At 31.8% G+C, this 21,012-nt stretch overlaps 1 protein-coding gene across 2 annotated transcripts in view; it reads right to left on the reverse strand.

The window, feature by feature from the left end:
- LOC126738179 (uncharacterized) overlaps positions 1-21,012 on the reverse strand; it is a 56,730-nt gene that overhangs the window by 15,591 nt on the left and 20,127 nt on the right. The gene's annotated exons all lie outside the window — the stretch shown is intronic.

The following is a 21,012-nucleotide window of genomic DNA, read 5'->3' on the forward strand; positions in this document are numbered from 1 at the left end:
TAGATATAAGTAGCATTTATCATACTCGAAGAAAGATAACCTAAGGCATAGAAGACATTGGTATATTAGGGCTAAATTAGGGAAAATTATAAAATTTAATTCCTAGTCTGTTTTCAAGAATATTAGTGCTTTAAATCATAATAGTAGTATTAAATCATAATCAATAAGTATCAAAAAAACTTAAAATAAACGCGTGTGAGCCGTAAAGCAAAGAAACTATTTGCTAGTTATTCATTTGCGCATTAATCCAACTGTTTTAAAATTTTTGCTTTATTGACAAATTAACTATGGTTTATACAAATATATTTATTTAAAATTTTGAACTGAAAAATTTGGTTTGTTTGCACCGTCAGCTCATTGACTCGCGAAACTTTTAGAACATTGCAATAATAGTTTCTTAATTATTTTCCTGATATCACTGACTTAGTTTATTTAATTTCAAAATTTTCTGAAACACTATGTATGTACTTTGATGTTCATGTATACTTATATTTTTTAATATTCTAATTAAACCTGTTGACATTCAGTTGAATTACAAATATGTTTTTCTATAATTTTATGGAATAATCACATTTTATTAAAAACATATTTTAATTAAATAATTTTCTCGATGGTAAAACATAAATTCCTTATTACTGGCCTAAAGGTATTTACAACAGCTATTTACGAGTTATTTAATAGAGTTTATTTTAAAATGAAAAACAATTAAAAATAATAAAATGTTAATTCGCTTTAGTGAAAGAGGTAGTGAAAATTAACGCCACTCTCTTGAATTCAGATTCTTCGTTTCTTCATAAAAATTAGAAAATACTTAATGCAGTACATATAGTTAACTATATCTGTAAATATTTTGTGAAATAGCCTAATAGCTTTTTGCATTAAATTAATTTATCAATTCAGTTACTTGCTTTAAAATTTACCGGCTTTTTAATTATTTTTCCGTCATTTCTGGAGGAAATTGTTATACTTGGGAATATAAATCTTTAGGATAATGATACTAATTATAAATAAAAAAAAAGTTTTTCAATAAATTTGCTATATGTGAAGCAGAATAACTACATGATAAAATATCGAAAATATGTTTCTAACTATGTGCTACCCAGTTGTCTTATATATTCGCGGAATGGTTCCTAATCGAATACTTAGTTTATTGCAACAAGATAATGCACCGCATCATCAAGCACGCCTTCCTACGCCCAATTTAAAAAAAAATAACTTTAAATTCTTAGCATGGTCCTCTATATCACCGGACCTTTATCTCATTGAGCATATTAGAAACAATCGAAAAGAAGAATTTATACGGACTCTTATTATAAAGACTCTGTTCTGATGTTGCATATATGTACTTAAAAGGATTTAAGCTATTCATTATTTAGATTTAAGTCAACCGAAGCAATACCAAATTATCATTAATAGTAAAGATAAGACCTACATATGTATACTAAGTATTCTTGCTGGAGCCAGTGCACTTATTTGAAAATTAATTTAATAAAGTGATGAGGCTAAATGGTTTATGATATTTCACGACTTAAGCCGCGTAAAAGCTTACAAAAGATATTCTGCTATAAACGTGTTGCCGTTCTTTGAATAGTTGTTTTTTTATTCTCAAAAAATGATTTACCACTTTCTGTTATTTGCATTAATTCAGTTATTTAACAATTACTAACAAATTATTATTTTACATTACAAAATTTAAACCTTAAATAATATAAATGTAGCAAAAATTAGTAAAATATTTTTGATAATAAAAATGCTTTTGTTATTTTTTATTTTGGATAACATTTTATTCCACACATATAATGCAAATGAAATATAAATATTTAGGGTATTATCAAGATGTTTTTAAAGTAAAATCTATAATATTTTGATGAACACATAGTTAGTTACCTATTTTGTTGCGAATCACATCACTATTTAAATAAAAATCAATATAAAAAGTTACATACGCTCAGTTATTAAATTTTATTTTTTTATGTCTGGACTTAATAAATAGTTAAATTTTGCAGTATTTATCGGAATATTGATTTTTTATTGTATTGACTTTACTTGTATTGCATACCCAAGTAATTATAATATGAAAAAAAAGCTTAACTTTAATAACATGTAACTACTAAAAATAAGCCATTTTTCCCATGTATTAACACATTGGATAACATTGTAATTTTCAAGTGCTTTGATAAAATTAGTGCTTTGATTTATATTAAGCATACAATTTTTTCTATGCCTAATATACCGGGTAGTAGGTCGCCGAGCGGAACATAGGAAATTCCATGTAAATTTTAAGGGGTCAATTATTGGCTTCCCTGTACATTTTACAAAAACAATGTAAGATAACTTTTTGAAGAGACCAATCTGGCAAACCCTCGTGCAAAGTTTCAAAAAATTTTAATAAGCGAATCTTGAATTATTCAATTAAATTAATTGCAAAATTACCAAATTTTCGGTTCAGGTAAAACCCGGTAGACACTATAGATAAAAATGTTAAACTAAGCGTAAGTAGAACCCGAAATAAACTTAACTAATTAACTTAAACTACAAAATACAAGCAACCCAGTAAAAAAACTATAAGAATAATTAACGTATTTTCATAAATAAAATTTTTTATCACTAAGATAATATCTTTATTGTGCATTGTTAAAAAAATCATTGTATCGTTTATGTATTAGGAGTACGAAAATATTATTATGACCTTAAATATCTTTTCACCCGGTGCAAATCTGTAAGAAGATAAATAGTCTTACTGATTTAATTTGTGGCAAGCAACAATATAGCATTAACCTAGTTTAAAGTTTTTTACTTGGCACTCATCAAGGTTATTGGATTAGTTTAAAATAGAATTAATTACTATTATTACTTTCTAGGACATAGTGGTACATAACAAATATCAATATATGCGACATGGATTATAACAGTCTGTAAGGGGTGCATATTCTATGTATACAATTTTACATAATTCACTATATAGTTGTTGTAAAACAAAAAAAAAATGCATATATGTCAGCATATTAGGGAACTCATAAATATATAAAGCTTTTTTAAATATTATAGGCATATTATAGATTCACACATACTCCTATATTTTGGTGTGCCAACATATATCAACAAGCTAAAAGCAATATTTATTTCTTATATATATCTATTATTGAAAGAGTTGGAAAAGCACTCACTAAACGCTAAAGTACAAGGACATTCTGATTGAGATGCAATGTCTGTGGATCCTGAAAAATATTTTCTTGGTCGTCATTAGAAAAACAGATTTAATCTCACACTTTACCTGTGAGGCGGTAAAATAAATCCCAGGAAACTAAAACTCTTAGACTCTCTAGAAGGCAGGTATGTTGGCCACCGCATATAGTACGAATATAAAAACATCAAGATAGAAGACAGTACCCTAGGTATGGTAAAGTGGAAAAACTTTAATATTACATTAAAAATGGCTGTGTTAAAAGAAGTGAAAATTTTTAATTTAATTCTACTAAATAAAACTCTAATTGCTTCTATACCGATTTCAGTTATCGAAAATAAATGTTTTGTGTTTTTCCAATCAATTATCAAGCACAAATAAATTCCAAAGTCCTTGATGGGATTCAAAATCATCAAAATCTTTAACTAACTATTCTTATCCGAATCTTATGCAAATCTTTCACCGATTTGTAATTAAATTCTGTATTCAAGAATACCAAACTAATATATGTATCAATATAATTTTGAAGTATATTTACTATATAATTATAATATAATTATAATATGACTACTCGAGAGTTAGTCACGTAAGTCAAGAACCTTAATGATGTCAAAAAAATCGTTGGTATATTTCAATACTTTGAATGAAAAGAAATGATTGAAAATGAGTCAAGTGATTGGTAATATTTACCCTTAGGTTTTTAAATTGTCTCTCAATGTTTCATTATTCAAAAATTATGCAAAATGGATGTTAATCTTTACATACCTTTGCTCCCACTAGAATGTTAATTTAAATTATATAAATTAAGGATGAGATTAGCTACTTTTTATGAATAAAACAAAAGTTTGTTTCCGTATCAATATAGTTGAAAAATAAATTTTTAACTAATTCTAAACTATTTCTTAGTGTGCTTCACAGTAAATAAGTATCAGAAGCACCGATTTTGTTTCTTTTTTATTTAAATAGTTTTTTATATGTATATTAGATTCGCAAACTTGACATTCAACTTTTTAAGAGGCGGAAAAATAAATGCAGAGAATAAATTGTTAGCTGGATAAATTCTATTAACTAAAAATCAACTTTAAATACCAGTAAAACCGTGTCAACATGCACACAGTTATTTGCTAAAATCCCAAAAAGGATTATTGGGTATAACATCACTTTTATAGTAAAAACCAATTTAGAAAATACTATCTCACATGCTCAATGATTGAAAAGAAGAAGAAAATACACCTATTAGTTCAATAAATCTTAAATACAATAATTTACTTGAGGTATAATAGACTTGAACTAACATTTCGGTACTTAAATCTACTAGCATTATCAAAGTAAATAAAATAAAATTAATTTAAATGAAATTTAGAAAAAAACATATCTTTTTTAACTTTCTTGTTTGCTTTTTGAAGTAAAACTTCCTAACGCACGCTTAAATTGGGGAGTAAGCTGGCGAATGCGTTACGAAAAATGTGATCAGGCGAGGCCAACGGTAGTTGAGAAGGAGATATGAGTTGGTGGAGATAGAAAGAGAGAGAGTTATGGTTCGTATATTACTGTAGGAGCAAAAGAGAGCCGTGCGCGCGCACATTTTCTTTCATTATGAAATATATATATGTTTCAGTCAGTAGTTCGTTTGCGCGTTTGCTAGCGTTACGCAAACAATAATGTATTCATTATTTCGTAATATTATTTCGTTCTTGAACAATTTTATAAATTCATTTTAAAGTTCATATTTTGTGCATTTTCGGGTAAATAATAAGAATTATGGCAGGAAGTGATACAGACTCTGAATATGGAAGTAGTGCTCCAGGACCATCAACTAAGAAGAAATTACGTACGGAGATTGTGAATAAATATACATTTGAATAGAGCTAAAGAAGTTTTACTTCAGTCGTGTGGTCTCAAGCGCACAATTTTTCAAATTAATTTTAATATTTTAACAGATGTAACCTGGAGTAATCTCCAGGTTACCTCTCTTACATGTTCTATGAACAAAATATAGTTATACACCTCAAGTAACTTATTGTTTAATTTACTTAAGCTATTTAATTATTAAATTTATTTGAGGTATATTAAATACACTACAAGTACACTAATATTTTATATATAAAGATACACTCAAATACATAAAAAAGTAATAGTTTATAAAATAAATATTTTGATATTTGTTTATTATATTTTTAATGTTTTGTTCGATAGTGGAAAAAAAAGTGTATTTTATACCTGTGTAAATTTCCGATTAATTAAAAAAAATTATTTTACACTCTTGTTACATAAACAAATATAATTAATTGACTTTAAAAAATAATTTAAAGCTAATCTTGCTTGATCAATTAAGTAGAATGTTTGTGTCACGATATAAAAAACCTACCCGATTTTCTTTTCGTAATTCGGTTCGAATAATAAAATACAGTTTATTATTAACAAGACGGTAATTTTATTAAACTTTTAAAAATACGCCCGACAAAATAATACTGATATTACTGATGTGTCTTCAACCAAATATGCTAAGAGTAAAAACGTAAAAACTGTTAACATCAAAAAAACCGGTGAATCCCACTCAGCCAACGGCTGAATAATGAAAATAATGAAAAATAGCACGGTTTCTTGTTACCCCGCAGATAAAAACCAACCCAAGTAGACTATTAATATTACTAATTTAGTCAATTCAACAAATTCGACTCATTGGCCTTCATTTATTTAAGTGCATTACTAATAATAATAATTATGTTATAAATATAAAACTTTGTAGATGTCTGTATAAAACACAATTCGAGCTATTGTATGCTAAAATAATTGCATAATTTACTAATATTTATTTAAATTAAGACAAAAAATAATGTATATAGATTAGTCCACCACGCCAATAAAGAATATGTAAATATTTTATATTATATATATTTTTTTAATATTATAAATTTATAGTGGCAGTTTACTTATTTTACACAATTTATTGATTTAGTACTAGTTATTGCAAAACCTTTGTCTCAAATGGAATTGTAACTAATAGTTATAACCTTCGGTGCTTGGTGAAAATTGGTATAAATATTTTGTTGCATAAATTAACGGTTAAAAATGTGTTACAGATATTATTTTATGTATATCTGTCTCTCTATGAAAATGTTATATATATTTTGCGATTTAGTTAATATACAGGATATTTTCACAGTTTTGTGATTTATTTTATCTCTTTGCAGGACTTGTCAAAGAGAGTTGATATAATTAAAAAGACTTCGTAAAACATACAAAAAATTGAAAAAATAAGTATGTTAATAAACAAATTATTGATGTTGATGTTTCTTATGTTGATTTTCGGCGAATATCGTGTAAATTCTTACCGTTGCCACCTGTTATCTACTGCTCTTACCATTTATCGAAATTTGTGTTATTGTATGGTTTTCACTAAAAATTTGTTTTCTTAGAAACTTTGGTGCAATCAGTTGTATCTGTCTTGTAATATATATTTTATTTATCTGATTATTTTGTGCGAAGGAGGCCACAAATAGCTGTTTAAGCTGTACTGGAGCCATACCAGCTCAAGTTGACGTTTCCCATAGTAAAGTGTGGAAGAAGTATTACAACCTAAAGATCATCCTAGAAAAATTGTATTTTACCAGTGGCTTTTAGAACAGTTCGGTAAAACTTTTACGAAATCAATTTTGTGTACAGACAAGGTCACATTTACATAAGATTGAATATAAAATTTCCACAACAATCATGAATAGGCAGCAGAAAATCCGCATGCTGTAAAATATCTAATTTTCAACATAGATTTTCATTAAATTTGTAAGTTGGCGTGATAAATTGTGCTTATTGCACCCTACTTTTTTCCACCTCAACTGCCCGGTAAAGTTTATTTAGATTTTAGTATGGATTTGAATTATATGTCTGAGCAAAGTATTTTACACAAAATTATCAGTACGAAAAATCAGGCGGATACTATTTCCAATTTTAACGGCAATCGAAAGTTAAATAGATTTTTTGCTTGCAAATATGTTTGCCAATATTTTTAGTATACTTTTATAATAGGTAACCTGATCTATTAAGCCGACAGGGTAATAAATAATTGAAAAAATTAAACATCGGCTACCAACTTATATTTAACTTAGTTATAAGGGAATGATTAATGTCTTTTGAATTTCTGATTATTTAAGGGGTTAAGGCTTGTATAAAAGTGTTACTTGATAAACAATTTGGAAAAGCTTCTCTTTTAACTTGCGTGTTCCTATTTTTTTTTTTTTTTGATTAGATGTAGTGTGATTACAGCTATAAATAAAAACTGCGATTATACGAACTGCAATAAAACTTTATTTTAAAACGGTACAATTCCAGTTTCACACTGGATGTACAAAATAATGAACTAATTTATTACAGACTAAATACGGCGACTTAAGACTACTATAAACACTTTTTTAGGCTATATCTAATATCTCCATTTTTTTTTCGCGATAAAAATACCCGAGATATCGCGCGGTGTGCCTGTCCTTTGCGACAAATGATTCTCAAATGTCCGAAAAAAGCTGGCATATTCACGGCAGATAAGATCGTTACACTGTCCCCCCTTTAAGCTCGGAAATGTGAAATTAGCTGAAGGGTTCCCTCTTCGAAGAGGACCTCTTATAAAAATAAGAATCCACACTTTTCTCCAGAGAAAGGCGTTGAGTCGTAAAATCATGCTAAAACTTATACGCCTTCTAACATGCTGCAAGTCATTATCCAGTCAAAGTTTTCGAGTCCGCAAGCAAAACTTTCTTTAGATAAAACAAAGTTTTTCAAACGTCCTTGTACGTTGGCTTATGTAACGCATTTTTGGTAACCAGCTAAAAAATCTTTTTACCCGTCTGTGTGCCCTATATTGAGCTCGATCCTAGGGTTAGACCGACAAAGCTCCTAAATTTTTTCTAAAATTTTTCTGCGGATGACCTTGGCAATTACTTCAAATATTTACAAGTGTTTAGCCACCCAATGTGCCAGACCATACTCAGCTGGAGCTGGTTTTGCTGCACTTCTCAGCTCACGCCGTACCCATTCTTTCGGCCATTAGAATGATTGGCCCGGAATTCATTAAATGTCAAATCCAGTTCTGGATATATTTGCCGTAGCTTAGCTTCTTCGTGATGGCTTCCAGAACATTATACGACCCATCGCAGGATGTTGATTATCCGAGCACTGGTATCTTTAATAGAAATCCTAACTTGACTATAAATGACATCCGTTTTTGTACGCAGTTCACTGATGTAGTCCTTCTCGGAAAAATCGATTCCTGGAAGGCGTTCTAACTATGAAGTGCCAATGTTCTAATCTATGGAATAAGCATCAATCAATTAGCAATTGCATGGAAAGTGCAGTTCTCTTCTCATCACTATTTTAGCTGAAGACTCTTCTGTGCTTTCACGAATGGCTATTCGATCAGCAAGTAGGAACAAGTAAAGAAAGCTAATATAGTTCCTTTGGTGGTAGAGACTACTGTGTCCAAATAACAATGGTTCTATTCGTACATATTCTAAATCAAGTTGCAATGAAAATTTCACCTTTGGTCTGAATATAGCTCCAAAGGTTCACCAAATTGGAAGATCCTTTCTTTTAATAAAGCGCCGTCGACAGTAGAGACTTCCTGGGTTCGTTAAGAATATACCTCAATCCATTTTCTGAAGTAGCTTATCCCGACTAATGTGTAGTTTTTTATCATTTCTCATTCCGGAAACGGGCCGGCAGCTTTACTTCCAACCCTTTCAAAGGGGATTTTCAAGTTGTACCGGCGCATCAATCCCTGAAGTCCGCCTTGTTATTGAGTCAGTAAAATTTTTTCTTCACTTTTCCAAAAATCTTTGTTACTCTTAGATATTTCCCTGACTGATTTTCTTTAGCAAATTCAAAATCCTATATTTAGGTAAAATGTCTTGACTTCTTTCTTTTTGCCGTCGCGATTAAATATTTTTCTGGGTGTGAAAATTTTTAATAGTCCATCTTATAAGATGTGCCCAATATGACTTCACGTTGGGAGAATAATTAATATAACTATTAATATCGCAGCTTTTTCCAAGATGGCTTCTTCTCTTCCCTCAACCAGTTTGGGACCACCTGGATATCTCTTACCTGGTCTTTGACAAATCCTCATACTGCCGTCAGATCATATTGATTTTGCGAAATTGATTTTTTATGGAGCTATTATGTGTGAAGAGAGAAATACTACCTCAAGCGATTACTCAAATCGTGGCCGTGAATTCAAAAGTTGTTGAAATGAATGGGACGAGATGATTTTAACCATATTTACGCTCGGAAAAGAATAGAATTAAAAACATAAAGTATTTTAATTTTTTTTTAAAGGGGCACTATTAGTCGAAGTGTATAAACCAAAGATAGCACTGAAAGGCGAAACATGGTATTTTAACTTAAATTAGGGTAAGTCAAAATCTATTTTAACATTTTATTCTAATCTTTTTAATTGTACTTTAATAGTGAGCCATTATGTGGCTCGGTCGACTCGGTTTGTGGTACTGTCACAATTTGAAATTCAAATCTACAATGTGTTGTCTACTTCGGTGAGTTACGCAGGTACATTTAACTATTGACTTGCCAACTGCTACTGTAGAAATTCTTATAGTACCACATTAAATCTAATCTACTCATATTATTGTAGGACAACCTTTTCTAAATGGGAAACTTAATAATGTGTTATTAAGAGAAGAGAAATCATTAGGCTAAGTTCACATAGTCGCGCGACGTGTGTGTAATGTTTGTAGCTCGTTAACGCGCAATGATACATTCGGATAGTCGCGCGTTGATAGCGCCCGCGATTATTGTATTGATTGTATGAAATAGATGGCTGTTTTGTTGACGTAGAAAAATCGTAAATAGAAGACAGTGGCTGACGTTCCTGGAATTGCGGAGCATTTGACTATATTTTGTTTCGTGCTATTAAATCATATATTTCAATCTTCAGTCTTAAAGTCAAAGTCAAAATATACTTTATTTGCTAAGTTTACAAACTTGTGCTAAAAGCTTCCTAATCCTAGAATTTATAATACTAGTATTTATTTGGTTATACATGATACAGGACAAAAACAGAATATAGAATCGATTTTGATTGTACATAGAAGCATATTTTATATAATCAAAGAAAAAACTAAAAAAGAAAAAAGAAAAGGCAAGAACCAACACAAAACAAGAATAATAAAAAAAAAAATAAAATAAATCGGATCAACAGATATATAATTAATTTTAAATATTAAAATGAGTCGCTAAAATACTCTTCATAGCTCTAGTAAGCTTTTGGTAAGATTAATTTCTTTAGTTCTCTCCTAAACTTTTTAAGATCTGTAACAGTCCTAATCGAAAAAGGAACATGATTATGAATATTTGATGAATTATGAACATGATGATTATGAATATGAACATGAATATTCTACGACTAATAAATATGAGAGAGTTTCTCGTAAGTGAGGAGGTGGGGATTGGAAGAGATAAGTTGCCCACACTGACGAGTATTATGACTTGTGCAGGATGGTAAACTTACGGACTTATATATGAGTGTTGCAGTTTCCCATATAAAGAGTGCGAAAACTGTTTAAATTCTTTCAGCTACAAAAAGAGGTTTACAAGAGACTCTCAGACCAACACCACACAGATACCTTAATGCTTTTTTTCTGAATAGTAAAAATTATGTTAAAGAGTTCCTTGGAGCACAAACCCCAAAATGGCAACCCATAACAGATATGAGAGTCTATTAAGGCGAAATAAACTGAACGAGCAAACAACCCTCCCAACTCATGCCTGGCAACCCTGACTGCAAAACAACCAGAAGAAAGTTTAGCAGCGAGGCCCAAAACGTGGTTGTCAAACCTTAAACTCTCATCAACGAAGAGGCCAAGAAATCGACAATAATCCCCACCATGTAGTGGGCTCCGCTCATCAAACAAAAAACCCTCTACATTACACTTAAAGCCCAGAACAAAAGTCTTATCAACATTGAATACAAGCTGATTGCAGATGCATCACTCTTTAATTTTGTGAAGTTCCTCTTCTATGAGAGATCTGACTACTTTTTGATCTTTGTTATGCCACAGAATTGAAGTATCATCGGCAAACGGAACCACTAGTCCATGCAGTGATAGAGAGCTTAAGTCATTAACGTATAATAAAAATAAAATAGCACCTAACACCGACCGTTAAGGTACATCACATTTAAGGTGTGCTATCCCTGACGAAAATCTAGATGCAACCACCCTCTGGGTGCGGCCAGACAGGTATGACTTCAACCACCTCAAAGCCACTCCCCTAAATCTGTTGCTGTTGCGCTGCTGCAGCCTCCTTGGAGTTCATAGATAGATACACACTGTCCAAGAATCTGAAAATGGCATCCTGCGTGCCCTTAGATGACTGAAATCCATACTGATTAGGGGACAGCACATTATATTTAGTCAAAAAAGAGACAATTCTCTTTTTTGCAAGCCGCTCAAGAACCTTGGAGAGGGTAGACAAAATTGATATGGGACGGAAGTTAGAGGGTCAGTCCAAGCTACCATATTTATGAAGAGGGATAATCATAGCTTCCTTTAAACAGGATGGGAACTCGCCCCGAAGAAATGACTGATACCTTTGGAACCCGAAGACCTATGATTCTTCAAGCACTGAATTGTTTTAAGGACCTCGATGGCATCTACAGGGTGGAAAAAGAATGATTGGCTGATATCATTCCGATTAAGATACTGCAATGGATCGCCGTCACTGGGAACTGATTCCAGTAACTTCTCAGCAATATTAAAAAAATAGTCATTGAAATAATCGGGCCTCAAGTCCGATTCAACCAACCGCCGACGAGAAAACTGCCTACATTTGTTAATGATTAACCAACTTTCCTTCTGTCTGTTACCGGACGAGTTTAAGCACTCATTGTAATACAGTTCCTTTCTGACTTTTATTAGACGCCTATAAATTTCCCGATAATCCTGAAAATAAGAGCTAATGAATTGATTGTCAATAGATTTGCGAAGTCTTGCTAAGCATCGCAAATTTTGGGCAGATGATGATAGTCCCGCGGTGATCCATAGTTTTCGTCTCTTGGATTTAAGTCTAACCAAGGGAAAGCAGATATTTATTTTATCACGTAATGTATAATAAAATGAAGAAAATGGTTGTGGAGCAGCGCGAATTGTTTTCCAGTTAACAGACGAAATGGATTGAGAAAATAAATTCAAATTGTGCCCACTAAATACTCTCCCAATGCGACGGCCAGATTTGTTTTTTAAAGTCACCAGAGAATTGGACATACACCCCCTCGTGATCCGATATACCCACTGAGTGCACTGAACAGGTAACACCGTCCAAATTACTGCAGAAATAATCAATAGTGGTCGATGAAGAGGACAAAATACGAGTGGGTGCATTAACATGCATGGTGAGTGCAAATGATTTGAAGATCCCATCAAGAGAAATTCTCTGCGGTAAGGAAACCTCTGAATAATTAATATTAAAATCTCCAGCCAAGATAACACGCGAGTGAATAGGGAGCTGGGACAGAAGACAATCTAACCTGTCAAGAAACACACTGATATCCCCAGAGGGTGGGCGGTATACAGTGCTTTCATTTCAAAACGATCCACCCTTAATAACTTTCTTAAAAAAAAAAACCACCTCCAGCTAACCTTACATTAATATGTCAAATGGGAACTCCCATCGTGTGATACATCGTAGTAAGCAGCGTAAAATTCTCTATTCAACGGTACCAAAAAAATGAAATCGGTAAATGTGTAAGCAAATCGTTAGCGAAAATGTCTAGAAATAATGAATATTTTATTTACGTCAAACTTTGGTATTTTAAATGAATACTTCTAGTGTAGTACCTACATCATTTTAAAATTCTTACATTTTTTATAATCGATCATCAAAAAAAATACAAGCAATTTAGAAGTTAAAATGTGTGGTAACAAACAGTATATTTAGTTCAAGCAAATTATTTATTTTTTTAAGTAAAGAATGTGTATCGTTATTTGCGAGAAAAAAGAGTATCTTTAAATTTTTTGCAAAAATCTTTGCAGTCTTATAATGTTGTATGTGTATTTATTTCACTTATAGTTTTTGCGAAACCTACCTAATAGGTACAAAAAAAACACTGCAATACCTTACATTTTTAAGGCGTATAAAAAGCAGGCGATTTATTATTGTTAAAACTGTCAGTTTGACGCGTGCAATTTTTTAATTTTAGTTAAAACAGTGAGTTAATAAAATGGTGTATACGCTAGCCGAAAGAATAGAAATAATTTTCCTTCATGGAGCTCAAGATCGGTGTGCTCGCAGAACCGCGAGAGCATTTAATGAAAGGTATCAAGATAAAAACGTGAGCCATAAATACGAGAGAATAAGAGACGGGATCGTTTTGCAATAAGAAAAAATATGAAAATAGAGTTGTCGATGAAGCATGCCAAGTTGAAGTACTAGGACAATTTGCTATGGATCCAACTTTGTCTATACCAAAGGCCGCAAAACTAACAAATATTTCCACTGGTTCCGTACATAAGGTTTTAAAAAAAAAGTTCTTTCCTTATAAAATTCATATTCTTCATGAACTCGGAGAATTCAATTTTGTGAAGTGATGTGCCAGCGAATTGACGACGATCCCCATTTATTGAAGAACATTTGCTTCTGTGACGAATCGACCTTTTTTTTTAATGGCCTGGTGAACAGACATAACTGTAGATACTTGGATAATGAAAATCCGCATGTTTTTCGGGAAGGCTATACCCAATATCCCCAAAAAATTAATGTTTGGGCAGGAATTTATGGGAATGAAATAATCGGGCCATTTTTTTTCGAAGAAAATTTGAGTGGCGAAATTTATTTAAACCTTTTAGAAAATGCAATATACCCTTCCATCATCCAATCTATGGAAAATCAAGTAGATCAACATGGTGCTATATTATTGAATGAAAATAATATACATTTTCAGCAGGATGAAGCTCCCGCGCACTACACTTTGGTAGTTCGAGAGTGGCTTGATGAAAATTTTCGAGAAAAGTGGATTGGCAAACGTGGTGCAATCGAATGGCCTGCGCGGTCTCCGGACCTAACCCCACTAGACTTTTTTCTTTGGGGCTACTTAAAAAGCAAAGTTTATAAAACCCCATCTGAGAGTATTGAGAATTTAAAAAATAGAATATTTAAAGAATGCAGAGAAATTAGCGGGCAGACCCTTGCCAATGTTCGTAAGGAGTTTGAATAGGCTTTCTTATTGTTTTGCTAATAACGGCGCGCATTTTGAACATTTAATAAAATAAATTTGTTAAACTAATTAAATTTGTTTTTCTACCCTACCGATTTACACTTTAATTGCTTCTTGGTCAATCAATTTTATTTTTTTTACAACCATTGATAGCATAATGAATGCCCTTTAAAATAATGTATCACACCATGGGGTAGCCATTTGATACACCAAAGTTTGGCGTAAATAAAATATTCATTATTTCTAGACATTTTCGCTAACTATTTGCTTACACATTTACCGATTTAATTTTTTTTGTACCGTTGAATATAGTATTTTACGCTCCTTACTATGATGTATCACTCGATGGGGGTTCCTACTTGACATATTAAAGTGAGGTTAGCTCACTTTAATATAGAGGTGAGGAGGTGATTGACAGAACTTCAGTAAATGCCTAATTAAACGTCCCCCTGTATATCTAGTTTGACGTATTTTTTTTTTAAGAAAGTTATTAAGGGTGGATCGTTTAGAAATGAAAGCACTGTATACAAATAACGTACATATTAAACAATTTACAAAAACACACCGAACACTCAAAAACCCGTTCAACTGAGGCATCACCAAACTTATATATCATTACTTATCAATAGTACAGAAAAAGTTTTGAAAATGTCTTCTAATTGGAACAGCAGTCCCTCCATGCAGAGAGTTTTGTCTATAATAAACTGACAGTGGTACGTACTCATCAATACGAAAAAATTCATTAGGTATAGCCAATGTTCTGTTAATATAACAATTTCAGGAAAATGAAAATTAGCAAGCAGAAGTTGAAGATCATCCACCTTATTCTGAAGGGATTGAATATTTAATAAAAATGCACTACAATGCTTTAATTTTGATATTGTAGTTGAATGAAAGGAAGCTTCAACCTCTACGGTCTCATCTATAAAAAAGAGTCAGAACCTGAGTCACACGAGTTACCTCTATGGAAAGCCCTTAGCTCAGCATATCAGATTGCATGTTTATATATTCTTTGTTTACCCATTGTTTAGTCAGTCAGTTGAATACGTTAGAAGTAGTTTAAGCTCTAATGTAATATTATTTGTAAAATAAATTTTTTAAAAAGGAAAATCTTCGAGCTAGTGAGTTAATTGGCGCAGTCGGGTCGGATTTCTGGAAATCAATCGAATCGCCGATCGATTTTTTCGTTTTAACGAATTAACCGGAAAGAACATTGTTGTGAAGTTGACTTTTTGTGAAACGCAGAGTGGATTTTTTCGAAAATCAAAAGATCCCAATCTATCGTAGAACTGTGTATTACATATTGTTCGACTAAACATCGGGGGATAGGACGTACATTGCCTGTCTTCGCAAGGATAAGGAATTGGAAGGGACTACATTGCCTAACCAGAGCCTCACCCTTAGAGTTATGCCGAAGATTGGACTTCTACTAATGTAAGTGCTATTGATTTAATTTTTAATGCATTGATATTTAAATATTTGCATTTTCTTTATGTCTGACGTCGAAGACATAATTGATGTTTTTAACAAATTAAGAATAAAACCCTCAGCTGACTCTGTTTCCCAAATTACGGAAGCATCTAATTTAGAATCTTATTTAGAATCAAGTAGTAGTAATTCTAATAATAATTTTAATTCTATAATTACAAATAATTTAGAAATGGCACAATTTAAACCGGAATACTTAAATTGCATTCCCGTTTTTGACGGAAATCCAAATGATTTAAATCGTTATTTAACAACATGCCAATCACTTATTGATAGTTTTTATGATAGAATAAATGCTGCTAATTTTCAAAATGTATATATTTTAAATTCTTTAATAAGTAAGTTAACAGGGCAAGCTAAGTTAGTCATAAATATCCAAAATGTTAGTACATGGGATGAGTTAAAAGAGACCTTAAGAAGAAATTTTGCGGATCAAAGGGACGAAGTTTGTTTAAACAGGGATTTGGTTATGATGAAACAATTAAATCACGAAAAGCCAAGTCAATATTACGATCGTATTTTACATATTTTGAATTTGTTGTGTTCATATGTAGATTTACATGAAACCACAGATGTTGCAAAAATTTTAAAAAGATCTCTCTATAACGACCTTGCTTTAAAAACTTTCTTATCAGGTTTAAAAGAACCACTAGGTACAACAATTAGATGCATGAGACCTGAAAATCTTATGCAAGCTCTACAGTTTGTCACTCAAGAGCATAATATTCATTACTTGCAAGAAAATAACGCAAAACATTTGTTAAATATGCCAAAAAATCAAAATAACATAAGGCATAACGTACCTAATCAACATTATCAAAATAACACAAATCAAAATAGACAATACCATAATAATTTTTATTCTCAACCATTTAGAGATAATTTTCGACCAACTTTTCCCTCTCAACCAGTGCCTATTAGGCCAAACCCTAATAGACCACCTCAAAAGTTTTTCACAAACTCACAAGTATTTGGCAAAACTAAACCACCAACAAATGTACAAATGTACCCTATAATTATTGTGACTACGATAATACCAAAAACTCTTTTGCTCAATATGGTTCTGAACAAAGTAACGAAGGTATAATTGAGGAACCTTATGAAAATGAAAATTTTCAGGAAACTTCTCAAACGAACACCAAAATGTGACACATGAACCTCAATTAATTTCCTTTAATTTCTCAAACTCTAGCGAACTTTCTTATATAGAGTTTCCAGAAACCAAAATAAAAATTTTAATTGATTCAGGTTCAACAAAATCGTTTATTGACCCTGACATTGCAGAAAAATTTTATGCTGATAAAATTTTTCACGACCCCTTTTTAGTGTCAACTGTTTTTCAAAAATCTGCACATCAATTTAGTTCTTTAATTCCCGCTTCAACAATTTTTAATTTGCCTGAACAAAAAAATTTGAAATTTTATCTTTTTAAGTTTCATAAAATTTTTCATGGTTTAATAGGACTTGACAACCTTAAATTATTACAAGCAAAACTCGATTTTGACAAAGGTTATTTAATAACACCTTATGCAAAAATTAAATTAAAATTTCAAGAAACTAAAAATGAATTAAACTGCATAACAATTGCACCGCGAGTCGAGCAAGTTATAAAAATTAAAACGTCTGTAAAAAATGGCGAAATTATAATACCTCATCAGAAGTTTCATAACTGCGAGATCCCGGAATGCTTATCAGTCGCAAGAAAAGGCTTTGCTTTAACCACTATATTAAATAACACCAATGAACCCGTAACTTTAGACTTTTCGCATGAGATAGAGGTAGAAAAATTTAACAAAGAAGACCTTGAAAGACCAACAATCTCTTTAAATAATTATGACGAAAGCGTTTATTCACACCAACGCAAATTAAATTTTTCTAAATTTCGAACTGATCATATGAACTTAGAAGAGAAAACTAAAATATTAAATTTAATTAAAGAATATAGTGACATATTTTATAATGAAAATGACCCCTTAACATTCACGAATAAAATTAAACATAGAATTCGGACATCAGATGAAATACCAGTTTATACCAAATCATACCGTTATCCTCAAGTACACAAAGCCGAAGTTGCAAAACAAATCGATAAAATGTTGCAACAAAAAATTATTCGACCAAGTAACTCTCCATGGAGTTCACCAATTTGGGTTGTCCCCAAAAAGCAAGATGCATCGGGCACTCAAAAATGGCGAGTCGTTATCGACTTTAGAGGACTAAATGCTAAAACTTTAGGTGACAAATACCCGTTGCCTGATATAACCGATCTATTGGACAAACTTGGCAAGTGTCATTATTTTACCACATTAGACCTGGCAAGTGGATTTCACCAGATCCAGATGCATGAAGATGACATCGAAAAAACAGCATTCAATACAGAGCAGGGACATTACGAATTTTTGCGTATGCCTTTTGGCTTGAAGAACGCGCCAGCGACGTTCCAGCGTGTAATGGACAATATTTTAAAAGGTATCCAGAATGAAAAATGTCTTGTCTATATAGACGACATTATTGTATTTTCCACGTCGTTACAAGAACACCTAGAACGATTAAGATGTGTATTTCAAAGACTTCGAGAATCTAACTTCAAAATACAATTAGATAAGTCCGAATTTTTACGAAAGGAAGTCGCCTATCTTGGACACGTTGTAACAGCAGACGGTGTCAAACCAAACCCGGACAAAATTCAAGCAATTAAGAAATATCCAATACCGAAGTCGACAAAAGAAATCAAAGGATTTCTGGGATTATTGGGCTATTACAGAAGATTTATTAAGGACTTTGCCCGTATAACAAAACCACTAACTAAATGTTTAAAGAAAGGTGCGAACATCGAACACACCCAAGAATTTGTAGAATGTTTTCATTTATGTAAAAATCTTTTGGTAAATGAACCTATCTTACAGTATCCAGATTTTACAAAAACATTTAATCTCACTACGGATGCTAGTAATGTAGCCCTTGGAGCAGTGCTATCACAAGGACCAATAGGGCATGATTTACCAATAGCGTATGCATCAAGAACTCTCAATGATTCGGAAAGAAATTATTCGACAACAGAGAAGGAGCTTTTGGCCTTAGTATGGGCAACGAAATATTTCCGCCCTTATATCTTTGGAAGGAAAATTAATTTAATCACTGATCATAAGCCCTTACAGTGGTTATTTTCGTTAAAAGACCCTAGTTCCAAATTAATGCGATGGCGCATTAAACTTGATGAATATGACTATAATGTAATTTACAAAAAAGGTAAACTTAACACAAATGCGGACGCCCTTTCAAGAATAGAGATACATACTAAAGAAACAAACAGGTTTGATCTTAAAGATTATATCGAACAGTTTAATAGAGAATTACAGGAAGGACAAGGACCTTCACGAGAACAAGAAGATTTAGATCAAATTTCCACCATGGTTCAACCAGATGATGACGTCACGCATCAAGTCATTGACCCAGTCACAACTCCAACAGCTGATAAACAACCACCTGATGATGACGACATGACCGTTCATACGAATCAAAGTGAAGACCCTATTGTGGGAATACCAATCCATGGTATCCCAGTCAATTATGGTGCGAATCAAATTTTTATTTCAACTGTTTTACATTCACCAGCCAAACCAAAAATTTCAATTTTATTTGAGAAAAAACGCAGAATTACTGCTCAAATTTCCGAAAATAATTTTGAAAATGATATTTTAAATTTAATAAAAGAATACGTTATAGCTGATAAACAATATCATATCTATTTTGAAAAACCAGAAGTTTATGAAAAGTTTTCTGAAGTTATTCGAAAAACTTTTAAATGGCCTTCTCTCAAGCTTCGACGATGTTTAAAAAAATTAATCGATGTAACCGATAAACGCGACATACCCGAGATAATACAAAATTATCATGAATCTAAGACCAATCATCGTGGTATCGATGAAACCCTACAGAAAATTAAAGAACGCTATTATTGGCCAAATTTAAAAAATACAATCCAAACATATATAAATAATTGCGAAATTTGCCAAAGAAGTAAATACGAACGAAACCCGGTCACTATGCAAATGAATGTAACGCCAACAGCATCGAAACCCTTCGAAATAATACACCTAGACACCTACACATTAGAACAAGTTAAATTCTTAACAATAATTGATAGCTTCTCAAAATACGCTCAAGCGTACCCCCTTAATTCTTTAGCTGCAACAGAAATTGTGGACAAGTTATTAATATTTTTCTGTCACCACGGTGTACCTAAACAAATAATAGTTGACAACGGTACTGAGTTCAAAAACACTATTTTTACAGAACTTCTTAATTTACATAAAATTAAATTACATTTCTGTTCACCTAACCATCCTCAGTCAAATGGAGTTATTGAAAGACTTCACTCAACTTTATCTGAGCATATACGTTTATTTAATAATCAAGAATTTAAAAATACCCCTATAATTAAAAAAATGATTTATGCCTTACTAGCATATAATCATTCCATTCACTCAGTAACCAAATTTAAACCCATAGAAGTGATAAGTGGACACATTTCTCCATGTGATCCTTTTGATATAAGATTGGATCAAATTCTTTTAACGGATTATGTAAATTCCCATAAAGAAAAATCTCGTCTTTTATACGAAAATCTAAATAAAAAACTTGTTGAAAATAAGGAAACATTAATTAGAAAAATTAATGAAAAACGCGATGGGCCCGAGCTATTTCAGCCTAATCAAAGTGTGTATATAAAAAAACATCAAAGGCAAAAATTATCAGATAAATTTACAAAACCCTGTAATATTGAAACAGTAAATGAAAACCGCAAAACAATAACGACCGAAAATCACGGTAAAATACATATGAGCAATTTAAGACGCCCACTAAAAAAACTTTACAGCTTTGATTAAAAGCACAATTATTCTCTTTCAGCTCTGCGACGATCGTGCTCGCAAATGACAACCGAATTACGATAACGCAGGTAGCAGATAACCCAGGAATTTTACCGTACAGATTAGGAACAGCTCAAGTTACAAAATACACCCACACTTTAATACATTACTACGACCTTAACCCCATCCTTGACGAAATAAATAAATTAAATAATCAAACGATAAATGTAACAAGTGCTTTAATGACTCATAAA

Source organism: Anthonomus grandis, chromosome 7, assembly GCF_022605725.1.
Source record: "Anthonomus grandis grandis chromosome 7, icAntGran1.3, whole genome shotgun sequence".
NCBI lineage: Eukaryota > Metazoa > Arthropoda > Insecta > Coleoptera > Curculionidae > Anthonomus > Anthonomus grandis.